Source organism: Macrotis lagotis, chromosome 8 (genome assembly GCF_037893015.1).
Source record: "Macrotis lagotis isolate mMagLag1 chromosome 8, bilby.v1.9.chrom.fasta, whole genome shotgun sequence".
NCBI classification, from domain to species: domain Eukaryota; kingdom Metazoa; phylum Chordata; class Mammalia; order Peramelemorphia; family Peramelidae; genus Macrotis; species Macrotis lagotis.
Window position 1 is genome coordinate 91,094,337 of NC_133665.1, and position 19,055 is coordinate 91,113,391.

The 19,055-nt window shown below is 33.3% G+C and overlaps 1 protein-coding gene across 2 annotated transcripts in view; it reads left to right on the plus strand.

Annotated features, from left to right (window-relative positions):
* The window catches only part of LOC141494885 (uncharacterized), a 50,195-nt gene that overhangs the window by 17,860 nt on the left and 13,280 nt on the right, over window positions 1-19,055 (plus strand). For both annotated transcript variants that reach the window (XM_074196025.1, XM_074196027.1), the window contains exon 2: window positions 5,436-5,576. The gene's annotated coding sequence lies outside the window, so the exon portion shown is untranslated. The remainder of the gene's footprint in view (window positions 1-5,435; window positions 5,577-19,055) is intronic.

The following is a 19,055-nucleotide window of genomic DNA, read 5'->3' on the forward strand; positions in this document are numbered from 1 at the left end:
AAAACTGAGTATGATTGATTTCTTCACTCTGAGACTCTTAAGTGAGACTTCATGGCCTGGGTCTAAAATATCACTCCCAGATATGAATGTTTTGTTTAAACACAGTGGAGAGGAATGATATTACAGTTGGTTAGCATGGTAAAAACCCACCTGCCCAACCACATCTTACTTTGTAAAAATAAACTTCCTGTTACCTCCAGGAAAGGAATAGGAACTCTGTTTAGTCAGGCTATAATGTCCTTACCAAAACAAACTCATCATAGAAAAAAAAATCAATTCACCTCGGTAATGTTTCAAGCACCTACTATTTCAAATGTAGCATATTTTGCTGGGAACCAAAGGTATAAATCTGAAAAAAAATAATGGCAATTCTATCTTCAGAGTATGTAATAGTCTTCTGGATATGGGGAGAAAAAGGACAGGACATATATAAATATATATGTTTGCTTGTGATAAAATAAATGTGTGATGAAATAAAAGGCCTCTCTAAGAAAAAGAGTTTCTTTTACCTCTTCAAATTTCAAGTCCACTACCAGTTGTATACCAGATTCTTTATGTAAGTACAACCATCCCATAAGTCAGAAGTTCTCTCCCTACTCTTAGCTTCAACTGTGAACATCTCTGAATATGTATATAGGGTATGAACCTATAAATTGTTATTTCTTACAAAAATATGACACAAAATATTTCCAAGGAAAACAAGAAATGAGTGAAAAAGCAGCCTTCACCCAAAATACAAAGGAAATCCTCAAAGTTACTTCTAAGCCTAAATACCAATCTCTGTGTATGCTTCTCCTTTAAACACAAACCTTGACTTCACTTATGTCTCTCTGCCACAGAACTGCTAGTGGTTATGGCTCCAACTAAAATAGCCTTCTTTTCTCTTGAAAATAGATTCTATAAAGAATCCCAAGCTGGATAGGTGGGGAACATGTAAGCCAAATAACTGGTTGCCAATATTTTTTCACTTACAAATCCTTATTGGCATCCCACAGACAGTCTTTTGACTAGTGGATAAAGACCTGGATCTGTAATCATTTGAGTTCATAGATGACCTCAGATAAGTATTTAGTAGTAAGATCCTAGGCAAGTCACTTAATCTCTGTCTTCCTAACTTTCCTCAATTATAAAATGAGGATAAAAATAATAACACTGACATAACACTGATGCCCCAGGACTTTTGTGAGAATCAAATGTAATAATATTTCTAAAGTGCTGGCACTAGGAGTTGTTTCCTAAAAGTTTATTTTCTTCCTTTCCAAGCTTTTAGACATGTTTTGACTGGATAAAACTTGAACCTAAAAGTAAGTAAATGGAAACAAACTAGAAAGCAGTGAGCATATTTATTCCAAAGCACAAACAAAATGTCTTAATTGTTTCACTCTTGAATGGACACAGCTACTCTCTTTTTTTTTCATAATGAAAGGTCTAATTACGTTTGTTTTCAATGGCCATTTTCAAGCTGGTCTGGTGGTATTTGTGTCTTTCTCAATTAGCCTTTTGCCTGAAGTTATATGCATGCCTGTTTTCATGCCAACTTCATTACAAAACTGTTGATGGTCGAGACTTTGGACTGAGATAATAATGTGATGCTTTCAATGTTAGACATTTCAAGCTGTTAATTAGCTTGATGTGAATGCTGGCATCATTATCGTTATTATTTTGGGGATCTGCTGCTGTCCTTTCCTCTTAAATAGGGCTCTGTTCAAACATTTTCAAAAGTGTCCATTTTTACAAAATAATCACCCTGGATTACTTTGCTGCCCTTGAGTAAAAACTGATATACACCATTACTGACTACATGAACCAAAACCTGATTTGAGTACAGGAAATGGTAGGAACAAAGGAAGATACTTTAGTATAGTTCTGGCTACTTACAGATGACTCTAAAATAGGACCCTAGGACTAACCTCATTTAGCATGAGTAAAACTTTGATGCTTAACAGTTTCTTAATCATCCCCAAAACTAAAAATCATAACTTTCTGAGATACAAAACTCATATATCTAAAAGGAATAGTCATCCCCTTCTGTTCTCTCTATATAGCCACTTTTTTTATATGATACCTTTGATCAGAATAATCAAACAATTGCAGTTTAGGTTACAGTCAAGTAGAATAGCACTGCTAAAATTAAAGAAACCAAAACATTCCCTTGTGGTTCAAGTTTTGACAAATATATACATCTATAATTACAAAGAGTATATTGTATATAATTTATTAGAGTCAGAATGGAATATATAGATTAAGATCTAGGTTTAAGTCCTTCATATGAACTTATGAGTTACAAGAAAATGGACAAGTCACGTAAATATTCAGGATATTGAATATATATTTAAGATTCAAAATTGTAGTCTAATTGACAATAGAGTGAGTTTTCACACCAGAAAGAAATTTGCCAATATGATGAAATAATAGATTCTTTCCCCAGAAAATCATATGCATGTGTTTATATTCATAGACATATATGTATATATACCCACACATAGGCATTCATACAATACATATGTGTATGTATATATGCACAATATAGTTGTACACATATGTACATATGCACACATTTATTTATGTGTTTAAATATGTATATATTATGTATATATGTATGATGCTTGTCCTTCATTCTCAAAGACAACCATGACATCAGGAAGGTGATGACATGACAAGCACATGAATTGGATTTGAGTGTGGGGCCTACGCTAAATCACCAACCTCACTTTCTCCTCAAGAGTCATCTGGATTCAGTGTCCAGATATGAATCAGGATGACAACCATGATTCTGAATCCTTTTTAGAAGGAACATATTCAAAATAAGAATACTCTAAGTTTCCATGCAGGGTTATTAGCTCCTATTCTACCTAAAAGAGGAAGAAAAGTTTCTACCCAGTCTCTGAGAGCAATTCCTGAAGATACATAATGGGAAAGAGACATGAGGTTTTCCCTTTTCTATTGTAGGGGATGAGGAGATTCCCAAATAGTGGTCTCACTGCTAGGATTTAGGGCTTGATGTAGTATTCTGGAAGAAAGTAATGCACTAACCTCTTACTTATTGGTTCACTGCTGAAAAATGTCTCTCAAAAAATGAAAACTTGAAGTGAGAAATTTTTCAGCCAGGCTAGAATTTCATAGTCTTTGTAAGAAAATATGAGAAAGATACCTTTGCAAACTTTGGTTCAGTTGGGGGACATTCATTCCAAATAGAGAGATCACAACTGGTTTCTTTTTTTAATTTTTATTTAAGGCAATGGGTTAACAGTGACTTGCCCAAGGTCACACAGCTAGGCAATTATTAAGTGTCTGAGGATGGATTTGAACTCAGGTCTTCCTGACTCCAAGGCTAGTGCTCTATCCACTGTGCCACCTAGTTGTCCCTACTGTGCCACCTAACTGCCCCACAACTGTTTTCTAATAATTTTTCTAATGTATAATCTCAAGTTCAACAAATCCAAATCCAACACACACATATTACTACAAATACAAATACACATTTTTTTTAATGGAGTCTGCCTTTAAGGAATTTACATTTAACTTGAGATACACAATAAATACACAGTTGAGGATATGTAGAATTTATACAAAGTAATATGAAGGAATTTGAAGTGAAAAGAACACTAGGACCTAGGGGTATCAGAAAAGATCATGTGCAAAAATTGGCAGTTGAGCTTATATTTAAAGCTGAGCTTTAAAGTAGAAGTGAGGAATGAGTGCATTCCAGACTTTGGAAACAGTTTAGTCAGAGGGAAAGTGGTGGGAGATGAAAACCAGGTTATATTAACTGAATTCCTCATTCCTATCATATAATCCAAGACATGTGTGACTTTTTTCCATTCTCAACATGACTAAGAAATCACTTCCTTAACTCTAACCCTCAGAATTTGTTCTATTTTCAAATACTTTATTTGCTTTAGTGAAATGAATTGATAGTCTTATCTAATCTCATTGTCTCTAACCTCCCATAGCAACTGACTGCTTTTATGACTTTCTTTAGTAAAGAAGTTAAGTCTTGAGGAAGAGAATATTTTAGAGAAGATTAATTTGACTAATAGAAGACCTATATTCTACTCTGTCACAAAACTAACAGACAGTGAATCACCTTCTGGCTTTGGTCTTCTATGTTCTAAAATGAAAGGAATAAAGTATCTGATGTTTAGCCTCTCATTGCAGGAATACGAAGATATACTCTGCATGTTTTGAAATCTGTCCATTTTGAGAGAGTACCCACCTCAATATTAAATGTTTAAGTATAAGAATAGGAATAAATAATGTAGGTGGAATCTGCAAGTAGTGTTGATCAGCATATACTCTTACATAAATACTTTCCTTTGGACCATAGCTGAAGGAGGGTGCCAAGATACTAAGGGAAGGAAAAAGTTTTCTCTTAACCTGCCCTTCTCCATAAAATTACAATTGTCTCATGGCAAAAACTTCTGAGCTATAAAAGTTATCTTTTGTTAATAAAATGACAAATACAGCAATACTAAACATCAGTATAATAGGTTCCAGTACAAATGAAATTTACTAGCTGTGTGGCGTTAATCAAAATACTTAGATTCTCTGAGTTCCAGTTTTACTAGAAAAAATAACAATAATGATTTCACATGAATTCAAACCAATTAAGGCTGAAATGCAAAATTTTACTTCTCTATAGTACTTTGCAAACTTTAAAGCACTGTCTAAATTTCTGTAATGTGTCCAAAGCAAGAGTCAAATACAGGTCACTCCTGATGCCAAATCTAAATGCATTCCATTTCTCAATGAGATAGTTTTAAAAAAAAATTTTCAATAAAATAAAAATTTTCAATTACTTGTTTCCACAAGCAGGAGAACAAGTTGGCTCTTTTTCTGAATGTCTGCTATTGTGACATGAGAGAAAAGATTGCTTTCCTAGTCTTTTCAATTTGTAAGATGATTTAATAGGCTTAGGAAAGTTTTCAAGTAAATTAAACATGATTGGCAAGAGCAAAGAATTCCTTTTACTTTCAGGCACATAATATCAATAGTGTAATAATAAGTGGGAGTTTCTACTGTCAGAAGAAATTTCATATCAGGATTATTTTTGAAGTTGATAGTCTTCTAATTAATGAAGTGAGAGATCTCAGGAACCATTCTAGAGGAAGACTAATGTTACTTTTTAAATCAACTGGTTGCTTTCCCTGATTTTTCTTTTTGAATCTAATTATAGATTGCTTTAACAGAAAAGAATTCTTGTGTGAAAATGACATTGGGGACAACAGAGGTGGAAAAGATGGGCCTTCTGAAAGACATGTCAATCATCAAAAAAAATTCAAAACAAAGATATGTCAGTCATATCCTGGAATTTGATAATGCTCCTTAAAAATTAAGCAAGCAAGCAAACAAAAAAACCCCTCCACCAATAATGGAGAACATCTAACCTGTGATAAGATTAAATTCAACCTTCTGTGATGGTTTGTTTTATTTAGGAAACTGATGATGACGCTGATGATGCTGCTGATGCTGCTGCTGCTGCTGTTGCTGATGCTGATGCTGATGCTGATGATGATGATGATTCATACTTTGAAGTTTATAAAACTCCTTACTAAGAACAGCTTTATGGAGAATGGGTAATGTAAGAAAAAGTGCCCCAAGTTTTATAGATGAAGAATTTGAATCCAAGAAATGAAACAACTTTGTCCAGGGACATATAGGTGAAAGTGGCAGAACAAGCATAAGATATGAGGTCTTCTGACTCAAAGTTCAGTTTTATCAATAGATCCTTTAACAATTTTTAAATCACCAATTTATGCTAGAAAGTATACTCAGTACTTGTAGTGAGTAGGTACTTAAAATACAAAAATAAAAAAAAAATTGAAGTGGAAAATAAAGAGGAAAATTTCCTGGGTACCATATTTAAATACTATGGGGAAAATATCCAATGCCCACTTTCCAACGCCTCCAATCAAAGAGAAGGAGGGGATCTTGGGGGAGGGGACTCTGAAGACTTTTCAGTTTCTGAGCTGATTTTTAAATTGGAGAATGTGTTTCTGGAGATGAGCCATTTGATTAGATGTGAGAATGAGATCTGATAATTCCAGTCAACAATACAAAAATCATTCCTTTGTTTTTTCTGAATTATCTTTTCTTTAGTATCTCTTTGGTTCAAGAAGAATGAAAACCTGGTTTTTCCTCCTTGTTTATTCTTTTTGTTCTTATACCTTAAAGACAATAATTCTCAACTTTTTAAAAAAATGTCATTAATTCTTTGGTAGTCTGGCAAAGTTTATGTTGCTCGTCTAAGATTAATATTTCATTTTATTTTATTTTTTGCAAGTCATTCTACTTAATTTTAAAATTATATTTTATTTTTCCAAATACATGTTATGAAAGTTTTTCAACATTCATCCATGTGCATATGTATTATATTGAATTATAAATACCAATTATATTGAAATACACTTATCCAATTTTATTAAGAAAAAATGCACGTTCACAAAGCTCAGGTTAAGAATTGATGCTTTAAGGCACCTTCCTGATATCAGCTGATGCCCCTTGATTCTATCCTGGACATTGTGTACACACACAAAACTGAATAGATCCCAAATTATTTGCTCAAATTTACTGCCGGTGTTTGCATCACCATTATGTCGTTTTCTCTGAAAGGAATCAAAACCTGGGCCAAAAAACAATCTTGTTATCCCTTAGAGAGAGGCATATGTTAAAACCTTAATGAGATGTCCTTTTAAAAAAGTAGTATTTTATTTTCCACAATTGAATTTAAAACACAATATTAATAGCTTTTGTTTCCAAATTACACATTAAGAAAATTTTTAACATTCATTTTATAAGATTTTGAGTTCCAATTTTTTCCCTCCCCTTCCCTCTTCATAAAATGGTAAGAAATTCATAGTTGTGAAAGAAGAGACAGATTAAAAAAAAAAACATGAGAATAAAGTAAGAGTAAACAGTATGCTTATTTCTACATTCAGAGCCCACCAATTTTTTTATCTGGATGTGAACAGCAATTTCTTTTGTTAGTGCTTTGTAATTAATCTTGGATTATTGTGTTGCTGAGAAGAGTTGAGCCATTCAAATATGATCATCATACAATGTTGCTGATACAATGTTGCTGATTAAATGTTTTACTGGTTTGTTCATTTGACTTTGCATCAGTCAATATAAGACATTCCAGGTTTTTTTCTGAAATCTGCCTAATCATCATTTCTTTGATGTAATCCATTGAATGTAATTGAATGTAATTCATTAAATTCATTTCCACAGAGGTATACTCTCAATTTCCAATATTTTGCCCACCTGAAAAAAATTATTTCACTTGTAGGTCCTTTTCCTTTTTTTAATGATATTTTTGGATAAAAATCTAATAGTGTTTTGCTAGGTCAAAGGGTATAGTTTGATTGCCCTTAGGCCATAGTTGCAAATTGCTCTCCAGAATGGTTGAATCACTTTACAACTCCAACAACAATGCATCAGTATTCTAGTTTTGTTACATTCTGTCTTTACATTTATCATTCTCCTTTTTTTACACAATTACTCAGAATTGTTTTAATTTATATTTCTCTAATCAAAAGTGATTTAGGGCACTTCTTCATATGCCTAAAATAGCTTTGAGTTCTTCATCTGAGAACTTCTTGTGCATATTCTTTGAGGATTTCTCATTTGGGGAACAGTTTGTATTCTTATAAATTTGATTCATTTCTTTTCATATTTAAGAAATAAAACCTTTATCAGATAACTTTGTTTCCCAGTTTTTTGCTTTCCTTCTAATTTTTGCTGCATTAGTTTTGTTTGTGTAAAAGTTGTTTAACGTAATCAAAAAATTAATTTAATAGAAATTTATTTTACATTTTCTAATATTCTCTCTCTTATGGTCATGAATCTGTAAGTCAATTAACTTCTCTTTTAAGCATTTAGATACTATACACCTTGATGCATATATTTTTACTATTGATATTTCCTCATTATCTATGGTATCTCTTTAGCAAGATGTAGTTTCCTTCCTTATCTCTCTTGATTAGCTCTGTTTTTGTTTTTGTACTTTTTTCTGAGATCAGAATTGCTACCCATTTTTTCCATCTTCAACTAAAGAACAATACTTTCTGCTCCAATCCCTACTTTACTCTATGTGTATGTATCTACTTCAAGTGTGTTTTTTGATAACAACATATTATAGGATTCCGGTTTTTGAACAGCTCTACTATCTGCTTCTATTTTATGGAGAATTCATCTCTTTCACATTCATAATTATGATCACTAACTAGTTTTCCTCTTGTTTGTCCTCTTTCCTTTCACCCCTTCCCTCCTCATCAATGTTTTGCTTCAGTCTATTATTTATCTTAATCTTCCCTCCATTCTGTCACCAACCCTCATTTCTTCCCTGCCTACTTTCTTGTTGGATAAGATATATCTCTATATTCAACTGACTGTATTTGTTATTCTCCCTTTGAGACAATACTGAAGAAAGTTTCAACCAGTGTCCATCATCTACTTTTCATCTTAACTTCCAGTATAAGTTTTTCTGATTTCTTCATATGAAGTAATTTACTCCATTCTACCTCTCCCACTTTAGTTCCCTTTCTCTATTTTTATGTCATTCTTTAAATTTACCTTATTTCCATACTGTCAATCTGTGTACATTACTTCTAGCTGTACTATTAGTGGTACAATTTTTAAGACTTATAGGTATCATTTTTTTCATGTAGAGATGTAAATAATTCAACTCCATTAAATTACTAATATTTTTATTTTACATTTTAAAGTTTCTTTGGATCTTGATGTTAGAGAACAATTTTTTTAGTTTATTCATTTTATATTATTACAATAATCTTCTTGTGAGAGCAAAAGTAAACTCCCCTCCACCCCCAAAATATGAGAAACCTTAAGAATAGTGAGAGAGAAAAAAATGTACTTCAGTCTGTGTTCATATTCCAATGACTCTGTCTCTGGGATGAATTGCATTCTGTATCATGAGTCCACCAAAAAAGATGCTTTAATATTTTTCCCACAGTTGCTATTAATAGCTGTATTTCCCTCCACTCTGTTCCTTACTACTCTCTTTTATTCTATTCTCTCTCTCTCCTTTCACCCTGTCCCTGTTCAAAAGCATGTTATATCTGAGTATCCTCTCAGATGATTTTCCCTCCCTTCTATCACCTGTTCCCCCTTCCCTCCCCCCATTCCTCCTTATTCCATCCCTTTCCTCTCATTTTTCTCTAGGGTAAGATAGATTTCTATACCCTATTAATAAAATGATTAAGTGTGTATGTTATTTCCTCTCTGAGCTATTTCTAATGAGAATGAAGAGTAACTCATTCCTCCTCGCCTTTCCCCCATTCCACTCCATTGAAAAAAGCTTTTTCTTGACTCTTATGTAAATCATCTTAGCCCCTTCTTCCTCTCCTTTCTCTTCCTTCCAGTACTTTTCTTTATCACCCATTGACTCCATCTTTTTACTACATTATACCATTATAGGCAGTTCCTTCCTGTGACATGTCTAAATATGCTCCTTCTAAATGATCTTATAAATGAGAAATTCATATGAGTTATCAGTGTCTTCTTCCCATGCAGGAATACAAGCAGTTCAACATCATTAAGGTCCTCATAGTTAATCCTTCTTCTCCACCGTCTCTATGGTTCACCAGAGTCATGTACTTGTAGATCAAACTTCCTGTTCACCTCTGGTTGTTTCAATAGGAAAGTTTGAAAGTCCCCTGTTTCATTGAAAGTTCATCTTTTCCCCCTGAAAGAGAATTTTCAGTTTTTCTGGGTAGTTGATTCTTGGTTGTAAATCATGATCTTTTGGCCTACCAGAATATCATATTCGAAGTCCTATGAGTCCTTAAAGTAGACACTGCCAAATCCTGAATAATCCTGACTATGGAGTCATGGTAGTTGAATTGTGTGTTTCTGGCAGCTTTTAATATTTTCTCTTTGACTTGGGAGTTTTGGAATTTGGCTATAATATTCCTGGAAATTTATCTTTAGGGATCTTTTTCAGGAGGTGATCAATGAATTCCCTCAAATTCTATTTTACCCTCTGCTTCTAGGATCTTAGGGCAATTTTGATGTATTGTTTCTTGGAAAATAAAGTCTAGGGTCTTTTCCTATTTGTGACTTTCAGGTAGCCTAATTTTTAAATTATCTCTCTTGGATCTGTTTTCAAGGTTGGTTGTTTTTCCAAAGAGATATTTCATATTTTCTTCTATATTTTTTCAAATATTTTTATTTCTTCCTAATGACTAAAGTCATCAGCTTCCTTTAGTTATATTCTGCATTGAAGGAGTTTTTTTTCTTCACAGAGATTTTTATCTCCTTTTCCAGCTGGCCAATTCTGCTTTCTCTGCATTTGCCTTTTGTGTTGCTTTTTCCATTTGGCCTAAACTGGTTTTTAACATATTATTTTCTTCAGTATATTTTTTTATTTCTTTCACCATGCTGCTGATTTGGTTTTCATGATTTATCTGCATCACTCTCTCCTCCCAAATTTTCCTCTACCTCCCATAATTGCTTTTTAAAGTCTTGTTTAAGCTCATCCATAGCCTGAACTCATTTTCTATTTCTCTTGGAGGTTTTGGGTACAGAAGCTTCAGTTTTGTCATCTTCTGAATCTTCCATGGGACCAAAGGTAATTTTCTATAGTCAGATTCTTCTTTTTCTTTTGTTTGCTCATTTCCTCAGCCTAGGACTGATTTACTGTAATTCCAAGGCTTTGGGGCTTTGGGGCACAATCCAAAGAGACTTTAATTGCTCCAAGGTTTTATGAGAGGCTCTGACTGCTCTCTTGCCTGTGCTTTGGTATGTGGATGACCACAGACCCTCCCCTCTACCCTGGAGTTGTAAGGAGAGTCCCTGCTCAGCTATGGTAACATGGTAGCCCAAACTGCAACCTGAATCTTAGTGTGGCAAACAGCAGAGTCCTGCCCCAGGGAGAGCAGAGAGACCTCTGCATTCTCCTCCCTGAGCCCCTTATATCAGTCGGCTGTGTTCTGGCAGCACAGACTGGTTTCCCTGATTCTTGCTACAGGTTCTCACTGCAGGGCTGCCGTGAGGCTTGGGGTTGCTCCCCACTCACTCTGGTGCAGCAGAGTTCTCTTCAACCTGTTCCCAGATGATCCCTGTGCCAGAAGGTCTGGAAACCACCCCCTCTGCTACACACCCAGGTGCCCCCAGGGATATAGGCACTCAGCCTGGCTTCATGCAGCTGCACTTGCAGTGACTTTTTCTAGCCCCCGATCCTGGTAGAACAGATGTTTCCCATAGAACAGATGTTTCCCGCAGAACTTCTAATTTGTCTTGGACTGGGAAATTGTATCACTCCATCTTTCTGTGGGTTCTGTCCCTCTAAATCTTGGCTAGAGTCATAAATTGAGGGATTTTGAAGTTTTTTGGGGGGAAGGAGTTTCCAGGAATTCCTGCCTTCACTCATTTTCTTGACTCCACCCTGGAGATCAAATTTTTTTGTTCATTTCTGATTACCTTTTAGAAGCTTGAAATTCTTCTATTTCAATGCATGAACATTTTTTTCCTTGAAATATTTTGCTTAATTTCATCAGGTTGGTGAGTCTAATGCTAGCATTGAAGAATATCATATTCCATGACCTGATCCTTTAATGTTGCCACTTCTAAGGCCTGTGTAATTCTGATTTTAGCTCCCTGATATATGAATTCTTTCTTTAGGGTAACTGGAAGTATTTTTCCTTGACCTGATAGTTCTAGAATTTGATTACAATATTCCTTGGAGTGTCTCTTTTGATAGCTCTTTTTTGAAGTGATTGGTGGATTCTTTCAATGTCTATTTTATTCTTTGGTTCCAGGATATCAAGGCAGTTTACCTTGATAAATTCTTGAAGAGGCTGACAAGCCATTCTTTCATTACAATTTTCAGTTAGTCCAATGAGGTAGATAGTGTCTTTTCTGGATTGATTTTGTAAGTCAGCTATTTTTCCAATAAAGTATTTTACATTTGTTTGATGGATTCTTGATGTTGCATTAGCTTCTATTTGCCCAAATCTAAATTTCAAGGAGTTTTTTTGGTATAAGCCATTGTTGCACTTTTTAAGTAAATTTATTTACTTTCCCCCCAATTTGTACTTTATTTCATTTTTCCAATTACATGTTATGAGTTTTTCAATATTCATCCATATACATATGCATATTTATAAATTACATAATTTCCTTCCACCCTCCCTTCCTTGCCCCCCCTTTCCACAGTAGCAAAAATGGTTAAAATTGTATGTGTACATTTGTATTTATAATGTTTTCATATTAGTCATTTTCTGTGTGAGGAATTAGAACGGAAGGGAAAAAAAGAAAACTATGAGATAGGAAAGAAAAAGTCTTAAAAAGTGGATGTAGTATAGTGTTAATTCAGATTCTGTGTTTTTTTGTTTGTTTTTTTGTTTTGGTTTGGTTTGGTTTTCTTTCTCTGGATGGTAGATAGCATTGTCTATAACAGGTCTCACAGGGTTGTCCTAGCTCTCTAAACTACTAAGAGGAGCTGCAGCTATCAGAGTTGATAAACTCACAATGTTGTGGTTAAGGTATATAATGTTCTTTTGGATTTGCTCTCTTCACTCAGCATCATTTCCTGAAATTTATTCTATGTTTCTTTAGAGTCTGACCACTCACAATTTCCTACAGAACAATAGTACACCAAAACATTTATATACTGTGATTTGTTTAGCCATTCCCTAATTGAGGAGCATCTCCTCAATTTCCCATTCTTTGTTGAATATTTTGAAGCATGTAGAACATTTCCCATTTTTTATGATTCCTTCTGCATTATAGGTCTAGTATTTGTATTGCTGATATATTTAGTTTTGTTGCTTTCTGGACATAATTCCATATTGCTCTCCAGAATGGTTAGATCAGTTCACAACTTCACCAGCAGTACATTAATATCTCAATTCTACTGCAATCTCTCCAACATTGCTCATTTCACTTTTTGTCATCTTAGTCAAGCTGATAGATATGAAGTGTTACATTATATTTAATTTGCATTTCTCTAATCAGTAATGATTTGTAGCATTTTTTCATATGATTAACTGATTCATTTGAAAACATCCATTGACCAATTTATCAGTTGAAGAAAGATATATAACCTAATAAATTTGATTCAATTCTCTATATATTTTAGAATTTAGATCTTCATTAGAACATTTAGCTTTGAAAATTATCTCCCAGCTTTCTGTTTTCATTCTAACCCTAGCAGCCTTGATTTTATTAGTGAAAACTATTTAATTTTTAATAATCAAAATCAGCCATTTTCCAATTTATAATGTATTCTATTTCTTCTTTAGTCACAAATTTTTTCTCTTTTCATGGATCTGACAAATAGGTTATTTCTTGATCTCTTAATTGGTTTATGGCGTCACCTTTTATCTCTAAATTCTGTTCCCAGTTTGACCTTATTTTGGTATAGAGTGTGAGATATGGGTCCAAGCCTAGTTTTTGCCATACGATTTTCCAGTTTTACCAACAATTTTTTCAAATAGTGAGGTCTTATCCCAGTAACTAATCCTTTGAGTTTGTCAAACTCTAGATTTCTGGAGTCATTTGCTGCTGTTTCTTTTGAACTTATCCTTATTTACAGGTCCATTATTCTATTTCTTAACCAGTACCAGGTAGTTTTGGTGACTGCCACTTTATAATACAGTTTTAGAACTGATAGAGCAAGGTTACCTTTATTTACATTTTTTTATCATTCCCTTGATAATCGTGACCTTTTGTTGCTTCACATGAATTTTGTTTCTATTTTTTTCTAGCTCTATAAAATAGTTAATTGGTAGTTTGATTGTTTCACATTAAATAAGTCATTTAATTTGGGTAGAATTGTCATTTTTATTATGTTAGCTTGAGATTTTTCCCATTTTTAACTCTGACTTTATTTGTGTGAAAAGTGCTTTGTAATTGTGTTCATACAATTTCTGGATTTGTCTTCAGAGATATATTCCCAAGTATTTATTGTTGTCTGCAGTTACTGTAAATTGAATTTCTCTTTCTATCTTTTGTTCTTGGGCATGGCTGTTCATATATTAAAATACTGAGGGTTGCTGTGGTTTTATTTTATATCCTGATTTTTTGCTGAATTTATTAATTGTTTCAAGAGTTTTTAAGATGATTTTCTAAGTTTTCTAAGTATACCATCCTATCATCTGCAAAAAGTGAAAGTTTGGTGTCATCATTGACAATTCTAATTCCTTCAATTTCTTTTTCTTCTCTTATTGCTAAAGCTAACATTTTTTATTTGTTTGTTTATTAATTTTAGTTTTTGCAAGGCAATGGGGTTAATTATTAAGCATCTGAGGACAGATTTGAACATAGGTCCTCTTGACTCCAGTGCTGCTACTCTATTCACTGTACCACCTAGCTGCCCCCAATGCAAGGATTTCTAATACTATATTGAATAATAATGGTGATAATGGGTATCCTTGTTTCACCCTTAATCTTATGGAAAATGCTCCTAGTTTTTCCCCATTACAAATATTATTTGTTCGTGGCTTTACATAGATACTAATTATTTTTAATGGAAACTCCATTTATTGCTATACTGTATTGCTTTTAATAGCAATGAATACTGAATTTTTCAAAGGTTTTTTCAGCATCTTCAGAGATATTCATATGATTTCTGTTTGTTCTGTTATTGATATATACAATTATGATGAGTGTTTTTGTGATATTGAACCATCACTGCCCACCTGGTACAAATACTTACTGATCATGGTGAATAATCCTACAAATAACTTGCTATAATCTCTTTTCATCAGTGTTCATTAGGGAAATTAATCTATAACTTATTTTGGCTTGGTTTTTCCTGTGTTAGGAATCAGCAATGTATTGATATTATAAAAGGAATTTGAGAGAACTTCTTTTTCTTCTATTATTTTAAAATAAAATTTAGAATGGAATGAATTGTTACTTAAATGTTTGGTAGAATTCAATTGTAAACCCATCTGGACCTAGAGACTTATTCTTAGGGAGTTTATTGATGGTTTCTTCAATTTCTTATTCTAAAATGGGGTTATTCAATTATTTTATTTTCTTTTCTGTTTATCTGAGAAGTTGACATTTTTGTAAATATTCATTTCACTGATATTTTCAAATTTATAGCATATGTTTGGGCAAAATAGCCCTGAATTATCTCTTTAATTTCCTCCTCATTGGTAGTGAGTTCACCCTTTTCACTTTTAATACTCTTAATTTGTTTTCTTCTCTTTTTTAATCAGATTAACCAAGTTTATCTAAATATATTGGTTTTCTCATAAAACCAAATCTTACTTTTATTAATTGTATCAATGGTTTTCTTGCTTTTAATTTTATTAATCTCTCTTCCTTTACTTTCAGAATTTCTAATTTGGTATGTAATTGGGGATCTTTTATTTGTTCTTTTTTTAGGTTTTTTATTTGCATGCTCAATTCATTGATCTCCCATTTCTCTATTTTATTCATATAAGCATTTAAAGATAAAAGAAAATTCCTCACAAAACTGCTTTGACTGCACCCCATAAAGATTTTTAATGAAGCTTCTGTATTATCATTTCTTTTGGATGAAATGGTTGATTATTTCTATGATTTGTTGTTTGACCTACTTGTCCTATAAAATTAAGTTATTTAGTTTTCAATTAATTTTTGGTTTATCCTTCCATGGTCCTATACTCCGAATTGTAGCTAAATTGTCAAGCTAAAAAAAAATCTTTTCATGTTGTTTTGATTGCCAGTCCCTCTAAGCATATTCTTATTAATATTTTGAAAGATGATGCCTAGGCTATTTTTTAATCATGACTTTCAGATAATTCAGTAATTTAAAAACTATCCCTTCTGAATCTATTTTCTAAGTTTTTCCATTGAGGTATTTCATTTGTCTTCTATTTTATTCCTATCTTTTGGTTTTGTTTTATTGCTTCTTGATCTCTCATAAAGTCATTAACTTACATTTGCTCAATTCTTGTTTTTGAAGAATTATTTTCTTGAGTGAACTTTTGTAATTCTTTACACTTTTGGTCAATTCTACTTTTTAAGACATCCTTTTTCTCAATAGCTTCTTGTACCTCTTTTATCATTTTGCCCAATCTTTTGTTTTTAAGTGTTATTTTCTTTAGGATTATATCTATGTGTTTGTGTGTTTGTATGTGTGTGTGTATGTGTGTATGTGTATCCTTTATCAAGCTGTTGACTTGTTTTCCTTGTACCACTCTCATTTTGTTTCCCAATTTTTCTTTTAATTCTCTAAGATCAATTCATAGGCATATATGTGTGTGTGGGGGGGAGTATGTATGTATGTGTAAGGAGGGACTATTCCACTGTGGCCATAAGCTTCATTGTGCTAGTACTCCTTTTCATTCTGGGACCAACTAAGCCTGAGATCTAGATTTGAATATGACCAAAACAACAGAGTCCTGTCTCACTGCCAGCAAAGACACCCCTGCAATTTTCTTTAGACCACTTGTTCAGCACTATTACTGTCTGTGGACTGAGATCTCCAGGAAAAGCTGATATTGCTTCTGTCTCTGATTCTGTAGCTCCCTTGTTTGGAATGGGTCTGTGCTGGCATGGCCTGTACTGGATTATGCTCTGCTCTCACCCAGATGGGACAGATTTTCCCTGTTGACATTCTAAATTGTCTTTTATTGGAAAATTATTTCCCCTGGTTTCTTTCCTCCAGGAGTTGTTTTATGCCATTAATATCTTTAGAAGGGCTTTAGAAATCTCGAAATTTACATGAACTAGTACCAAGAGAAGTGAGCAGAACCAGGAGAACACTGTACACATTAACAGCAACATAGTGTGATAATCAAATATGATGGACTTAGTTAGCTCTCCTCACAATACAATTATTGAAGACAATTCTAAAAGATTTATGATTGAAATGTCATCCATATCCAGAGAAAGAATTCATTTAAAAAAATTTGGTTTTTGCTTTTTATTTGACTTCTCATGGTTTTTTGCTCCTTTTTGTTTGTATTCCTCTTCCAAATATGATTAATATAGAAATGTGTTTAACATAATTATACATGAATAACTATGTAAATGTATATGATTTTTATGTGTATGATATATACATCTATATCAGATTGTGTTTGCTGTTAAGGTGGGGGAGAGAAAAGAGAGAGGGAGAAACATGTGCAACCCAAAATCTTACAAAAATGTGAATGTTGACATACGTATCCAGAGAAAGAATTGTGGAGTTTGAACACAGACCAAAGACCTTTAATTTAAAAAAAAAAAATGTTATCTTATTATGTACTCTTGCTATCTCTTATATTTTATTTTCTTCTTAAGGATATGATTTCTCTCTCAACACATTCAATTTAGATCAATGTATAGCATGGAAACATTATAAAGACTAACAGACTGCCTTCTGTGGAAGGGGTGGGAAGAAGGAAGCAAGATTAGGGGAAAAATTGTAAATTCAAAATCTTTCACAAAAAAAAGTGAATGCTGAAAACTACCTTTGAATGTATTTGGAATAATAAAGAAATTTAAATGTAAAAAAGAAAAGTTTTTTGGGGAGAATTCATGTGAATTACTGCCTTTTCTCCACCATCTTGGATCCACCCCTCCTTAATGAGATGTGTAATGGAGAAGATTTATATTGAAGTCCTTTATTGTTCTGAAGGGTTGAAGGGCAATTGAAATGTGACTCTACACTCAGTTTGAAGGAGTAGTTTGTACACTATGAACAAGGTTGATAAATGCACTATGTATTTCTCTTGGTGCCCCTTCATGTAAATTGATGACTGCTGCCCCAGAAAATGAAGAGCGTCTAGCAATAGGAAGACAGATTAGTTTAAGTGTGACAAGGGCATAATCTGCAACTAGGACCATCCATCATAGTCAGGAAGGATATTCCCTTTGCTTAAAGGGCTCTCAGTGCTTGTGTTGGCCCAAAACTTTAATGATTTCTAAAGTAACCCTATTTGGGTTCAATTTCACATATTTTCTAGAACAGGAGATGGCTTTATCCAAGTTATCAAGCACTAATTACTGCCACAATTTGGAATTGAAGGAACATTTTTATGGTTATAATAACTTGACTTAGTAATTACAGAAATTATGTTATAAAATCTGTGCCAGATCTCTCTCTTTCCATATTTCTACACAGGAGTTAAGATATATATTTTTTTCTATAGGCAGATAGCTCTTCAAAATTTGAGTTGTTAGAAAATTATTTTAAATGACCATAATCAAGATGAAAATGAGACTAAATATCTTGGCTTAGTGTGAACAGAACTAAAGTGTCCTTACCACCATTAAGGAACTTTGAGGCCTTCATTCTCATGGAGAAGTTTGTAAGAGTCAAATTTTAATCCACAAGAGATTCCAGTAGGAACAGTTATAGAATTTTAGCACTGGAAAGGATTTTAGAGATCATAGCTTTCCAACTCCTCATTTTATTGATGTGAAGACTTACTTAGTTCCACCTCCACCAGGCAGTGGAAGCAAAAGCAGAACTTTTGAATTCAGGATTTCCTGGATTTTTATTTTTTGTTTTTGCTTTTTACATCTATTATATGATTCCTCTCAAAATATGAATCTTGCATCCATAACTTTAGTGTAACCCAACTACAAAAAGGGCCATAAAGCATCTTGATATTGATGACTATTGTTGGAGATTTAACCAGAAGAGATTTTGGTTCAATCTTTGAATCAAAGATTTAGAGCTGAAAAAAGGGCTTAGAAACCATATAATCTAGTTCATTTTATAGAAGAGTGAGTCTCAAAAAGGTCAACTGATCAGCACAAGTTAGTAAGAAATATTCAATAAATGTCTAATGAATGAATGTGATATAGACTGATCCAACCTTGAAGGAAGGTATGAGTGTATCTTTACAGATGAAGAAGCTATGGTAAACACAAAGACATTCTTAGGGTCACACAGCTAGGAAATGTCTTAGTACAAATTTTAACTTGAGTCTTCTTGATTCCATGTCCAGCATCCTAGCTATCTGTCTTCTGTCTCCTTTTTGTATACTGTTGTCTGTCTGACTTTTATTCTTTCTCTCTCTCTCTCTCTCTCTCTCTCTCTCTCTCTCTCTCTCTCTCTAAATATATGCACACTTGCATAGGAAAAGTGTATGCAAGTATATACA